This window comes from Olea europaea, chromosome 1 (genome assembly GCF_002742605.1).
Source record: "Olea europaea var. sylvestris chromosome 1, O_europaea_v1, whole genome shotgun sequence".
Lineage (NCBI taxonomy): Eukaryota > Viridiplantae > Streptophyta > Magnoliopsida > Lamiales > Oleaceae > Olea > Olea europaea.
Window position 1 is genome coordinate 3522452 of NC_036237.1, and position 6551 is coordinate 3529002.

General features: G+C 38.4%; 1 pseudogene; it reads right to left on the bottom strand.

Annotated features, from left to right (window-relative positions):
• Positions 1-131: 131 nt before the first annotated feature.
• The window catches only part of LOC111403167, a 52770-nt pseudogene continuing 46350 nt past the window's right edge, over positions 132-6551 (bottom strand).

Sequence of the window (6551 nt, forward strand, 5' to 3'; positions counted from 1 at the left end):
AGTATTTCAGAACACTAGGCAAATTAAGCCCCCTTGGCCCCCATTAATTTTGATTATAATCGGAGAAATAGTGTTTTTTTTTTGAAAAATAGATGATTGTAAAATAATGAAAAGTTTTCAGTTTATGTATAATATTATTTTATTGAAGATTATATGATTAAAAATAAGACAGAGAAAATTTTAATTTGATGAGATGTAATAGGGTCAAACGGGATCTAACTGTCTCATTCATTTAAAGTTTCTACATTTGAAGACAAGTTTGCACTAAATTCCTAGCAAAATTAGAATTCTTTTACAACTTTCTAACTGCAGTCATCCATTATACAAAGTACTTAGAGGTGCATAATTTTGTCCCACGATTTGGGTCAAAAGGGAACTTGGTCCATCTCAGTCTAAATGGCCTAGGTTTAACTTACTTTGTTACATAGATAGCTTCAGACTACTTTGTTAGTAGAATGGCTTCTTAATATTTCACATTTACATTTTCAGCCCCCAAAAATTCAATTTCCACTGTCAGCCGTGCCACAGAACTTCGGAATCAATTTCAGTACCTTTCCCTGTGAATAAATGCCAACTCCTTTAAGCAAATAGTAATCACCAGTTCAACAACTTAAAAAAAAATAATAAATAAATAATAAAATAAAAAATTAATTAATTGGCTAACAAAACATTTTGGGTTGGTAGGACAGAGGTGTGAAGTAAATTAGAGTTGAGGTCCCTCCCTTCTAAAAAAGGGAGAACATCTCGGGTCTTCTTTCTTTACCTGAGCATCACAAGATTCACAAGGTTCAACACATCCCCAGTTTATGCTTTTCATTTCCATTTTACTCCTACAGTTCACATGTACCAATTATTACATTTTTGTCCTCTTTCATAGACACACTTTTGTTCTGCAGAGGCAAAACAGAGCGCTGTGTTAACAGTGGAAAAATGGGAGTATGGACTAACTAGTGAGTCAACTCCAGAAATGTTCTCAGTGACCAACCAAAGGGCAATGAGAGAGCTTTCACAAATATTAACACAGCAAAAGGAAAAAAAAAATGATTCAGTGACACAATTAGAACAATCAAAACCTTACAAAACATATCAAAGAAATAAAAACTAAGAGACGACCTTGGATGGAGAAGTTGGTGACAGAACATCAGAGGTACAGTTCTTCGGTTTTGAGGTAAAGCTTCTCACAAAAATATTCTCCATCACATATCCCATAATTTTTTGACCTATTGTTTGACTGTGTTGTAGGCCTCCAACATCAGTAGGTTTTGTAGCTCTTCCAGAAGGCGGCGCCGTGCCTACAAAAAGAAATTTATTTTTCGACTTTGCGTTAACTTTTGTTTTAATTTCAACACTTGAAGAATTTACTTTTTAAGTGCATGTTTGGTACATGGACTAGGTAGGATTGGACAGTATGGTAAATAATAGTTTAGCTTATTTTTCTTCCTTTTTAGTGTTTAGTATAGTCTAATCCTCCACACCAAACATCTCATTGAGTATCCAAGCAATGATTGCCTAAAAGTCAATTGCTAACCTTCAGATCCCTCCATATCTGCTCGAAGCACCATTTTTTAATTATGATCCAGTGCATTGCCATCGGTATTCGCATTTGGCGACATCATTCCCACTGTATCCCCATTTTCATATACGTTATTATGATGATTATCCGACGAATTACTGCCATCAGATACTGAAGGATTAAGACCAGAAGTGGCATCCGAAACTCTTGTGAATACTTTATGATGCTTTGAATTGTCAAAACCCAAATCATTGAGCAGCTCAAGGGGCTGTGTTGTGTATGAAGCATCTCTGGACAAAATGTATTGTGATACGAAAATGAGAAATAGTAAGGCATATATGCTCCTTAAAGTTATCAAAACCTAAAGGAAGAACGAGCATGCACCTTATGCTATTCAACAAAGTATCCCAGTCGTTATCGCTAAACTGATGTCCTCCAACTTCAATAAGATGCACCAATGCACCCAAAGTTATGGAAACAACTGATTGATCTATTTTCTTGGCACAATCCAACAGCAAACTAAGCAGTGGAGGCAGCATAAAACACACATCCTAAATATAGTAACAAATGATCAGTACGACTATTTACATGTCAGAAATCACGATATATGTGGCAGTGAGAGTCGGCAAATATGATTTCCAAAGTTCTGAAAATAACATGAATTGTTCACAAGAGAAAACAGCAAATAGGTAACTTGGCAGTAATTATAGCAGCACATTTCACCACAACTAGATGATTCTCCGAAAGGCTAAAGCAAGTATTGTACTTGGTAGCCCCCCAGGGCATTTCTCCACTGGCAAAGGACGGACGCTGTCAAACCTGGCAGAGCAGAGGTCGTGAGTTCGAAACATGGGGCTCTTGGAAGGCAAGGATTTATTCTTGGAAGGCAAGGGAACATTTGGAAGGCAAGGATTTATTCTTGGAAGGCAAGTGGGAACTTGGAAGCAAGGATTATTCTTGGAAGGCAAGGTGCAACTTGGATTGGCTTGCTTGGCACTTTGTCAGACCAGGTGGGGAGCGCTCGGACCCTGGCCAGTTGGAGGCACATCCTGCGATTAACCGGACTGTGTGAAGAGGGGCCGGATCACAGACCCAAGGATTAGTCTAGAATAGGACACCTTGTAAAAAAAAAAAAAAAGTATTGTACTTGGTATAGGAATTGGAAGCCTTGGAATTTCATTTGGATAGGACCATAGGGACTATATAAGAAATACAAATAAACACTATGACAACCACTACTTTATAAATAGGCAGAAACAAATTAGCACATTTATAGGAGTACGAGGACTGAGAGACTTTGACTAAAGAACATTGTTAGGTGAGTTATACCTATGAACAAAATATCACTAGGAAGGACATTTCTTCAAGGGTGAGTTAAAGGACAAAAAGATACGTGGTTTATAATCACATTAAAGTTCAATGAACAAAATATAATACACTGAGCCAACAACTAAGTAACACAAACAAACAGTAAATGACAGTATAACCAGGAAAGATAAAACCGAAATACCCAATACATGCATAGAGAATTAGAGCTGCGAATAGGGAAAGACAGGGTGCACTGGTAGGATTAGGGAAGAAGCTCCAAATGATAAGATCAGCCCCTTATGATACCTTGTAAAAAGTGTTGAAAAGGTTGCATAACAACTGGAGTGAGTGAACGCTACTTTCCCTAAGCCACTCATCACCAGAAGAGATTCTGACTTCTGCTCTCGGATCAGAAGTCAGATCAGAAAGACCAGCCAGCATCGGGAACCAATAGTGCTCAGTAACATCACAAGTTTCATCTATACGAGTATCAATTCGTTTCAGAGCACCACCTGGTACAAGATCCTGCAAATGAAAAAACAAAACAGTCGGTTACCTGCAAGCTCACTGGAAACTTTTCTAAGAAAAGGAATCACCAGATTAATTCATGCATCTTCCAACATGAAATAAAGAAGTAAATAGTATGGAAAACAAGTATAGTAAATGTTCTATAGACTCTTGGAAACAAATGAAGGCCCAGTAAAGTAGACACATTATATCCTAAACAGGCTTGTCACCGAGTGCCTTGTCTATAACCTACCTCCACCAGTCCAGGAAAATTTTCTGTTATGCATTATTTTCCTAGTTCATTTTATTTTTGTTATTTCTTTTTGCTGTTTTATGAGGGCGTAGGAAGTACAAACAACTTGTCGCATTAGAAATGCAAATAGTGGTCCTCTAATTATGATTATCCAACTAGTATTGAACTGACTCTCCGGAAGGCTGGGATAATTTAGGTTCAGGGAAGGTCAGAAACTAACTGACGATAAGAACCTCCTTAATACTCAAAAGAAGAAAAGAGAATCTAGCCAGTGAAATAGAACTTCAATCAGATACACCCACCAGAATAACTCTAAACATTTTTAGGGCAAAAGGTCAGTCAAATGTCAATTCATATAAGAACCATTATAAATCTTTGGTCATATTCTGGGAAGAAAGTCGGTATAATGGAAAATCATAAAGCTGGAATACAAGATTGCCCCAAAAATACGTTCTTTTTTTGAGCTCTTACCTGTTCAGCCAACATAATTTTTCTGATGTGTCGAATGAATACTAACTAAACGAGTACCCATTGCAGCAAAATCAACCAATTTTCTTAATAATCAACCTTTTTAAATCTATAAAAGAAAACTGAGACCGGAAAATGATGGACAAAAAAACTGCATATAATGAGTCAAGATCAGTTGTAAAAATGAATGCTCCAAAGCCAAAACGAACCTCTGCAAGATGATCCTCGCAGATGCGGAGGAGTGCAATAACCTTCAAACTTATCTGGTGAGAACTCTTATTATTGGCAAATCCAATCAGGCAGTTGACACAATCCATAAAGCAGTCTCCGACAACCTGATCAAAGTGTTCCAAGACAACTGCACCCTTTTACCATGTCAGTCAAGATTTAAACAATCTTCTATAACTATATGAAACATACTTCACGAGAAAGATAAAGAAAAGATGGTTCTGACCCTGTTCTACATTCTCAAATGCACTTTCAACAATTGGTTCCAAGTCATCATCCGCAGCAGCAGTGAAAATCATGAACACGCTTCGCCAGCCAGACTTTATGCTTCCAGCTTTAGATTTTATCATCTGTTATCCCTAATAGAGTGTATAAACATCCAAAAACACATAAAATACCAACAAACTGAAATAACATGTTGTCGCGCATACATACTTGAACAATGCAATCCACTATAAGCCTTTGTTTAGATTCACTTTGACTGTTTCTCATAAGAACGACAAATGGTTTCAGAATATCATTCTGGAAGGTGAAGTTGGAAAGTTCAGCACGCTCCATGTTAGACATCATGTTGTCAAACGACTTCCCGGGCGATGATGAAAACCAATTTTATCAGTCGACATGAATGACTGAATGATAAATCAACACCGAATAATGGATGAACCGACCTAGCGTTGCTTTATCTATTTGATGGCTATTAATCTTTGTGGCTTGTTGTTTTCTATTGGGAATTAACCCTAGTCGAGCCTACTTACCATATTGTGACTTACCTTAAGTTGGCCATTGAACTAATATATATTGGCAATTGACTCCTTCTCCTTTTGAGCCGTGCGTGAGAACCCGAGAGAGAGAGAGGCATTATTCTTCTTCTTCTCCTTCATGCTTCCTGCCAAGTTATCTTCCCTACCAATTGCTTGAGGCTTTGTGACTCTTACCTGTGTGGTATCCATCCTAAGTGTGTGGTAGAATCAACAAGCAAAAGAGCAATAGCAACCATAGGAAGAAGGTGGCGCCGGCGGTCGGTCATCTCGGTTTTGGTGATTGAATTCGATGTTTAATGGTTAACTGAGCCCGGAAATCACTTTGAGCAGCTTGAGGAAGATCCTAACATCTGGTATCAGAGCTTGGGTAGCAAAAATTGGCTCAAAATCGGCTGATTTTCGGACATGAACCTTAGAACCCGAATCTGAAAATTTCCAATTACTCACAAACCAAAACTCGGTTGGACAAATGGAGGCCATACCCATCACCAGCAGGTCGAGGCGCTCCCGGAGAGGCGGCGCGTGGACGATGGCGGCGGTGCGTGGGCGGTAGTCCGGCGACGCTGTCTTCAGGTAACTTGCTTGTTTCGATCTCCTGAGCGCGCTGATATACTTTGTTTTGTGTTTCAGGTTATACAGAAAAAGTTGGACGATTTTGCCCCTGGTGCGACGCCGACTGAAATTCAACAGCAAGCTCGTTTTTCTCCACTCTACGGACTCAGATAGGTCTGCTGGTAAATTGGCTTAATCCATTTAAATTCAGCAATAGCAAGATCATCGTGTGGGGTGATCGTTAGGTTTTGGGGTTACCGTGAAGGGGTAACCATTGCTTGTGCTAGAACTAGGATTACTTGCGTTAATTGAGTGCTTGTTCTTTTGTTTTAAAGTGCTTGATATTTCTTGGTGGACGTAGCGTTTAGGTTCATTGTTACTTTTGCTAAGAATTAACAAGATATTACCTTATCACGCTTCCCAATACTACTTCGTGTGGTTTAATTAGTGTGTTAACCAATGACAACACATAATTTTGATTTGGGAATTTTTAACGGTAAAGGGGACTTCTCTATCTGGCAACAAAAGATGAGAGGCATACTAGTCCAACAAAAGGTGTCAAAAGCCATCGAAGGTAATTTTGCACCTGACATCTCAAAAGAACAAAAAGAGGAAGCTGATGAGCTTGCCTATACCTCAATAATATTACACTTGTCTGACGCTGTCTTAAGAAAAGTGGGAAAACTAAAAACCACCAAAGAACTTTGGAAAAGACTAGGAGACTTATACTTGCTTAAATCTACACCGAATAAACTCTACCTACTCGAACGTTTCTTCAGCTTTAAAATGGATCCTTCAAAGGATCTCGACGACAATTTAGATGTATTTAACAAATTTGCGCAAGATATTGTCAATTGTGATGAAGCCGTGTCTGAAATCTATAAGGCCATTATCTTGCTCAATTCAATCCCGGACTCTTATAAAGAAGTTAAAAATGCCATTAAGTATGGTAGGGACACGT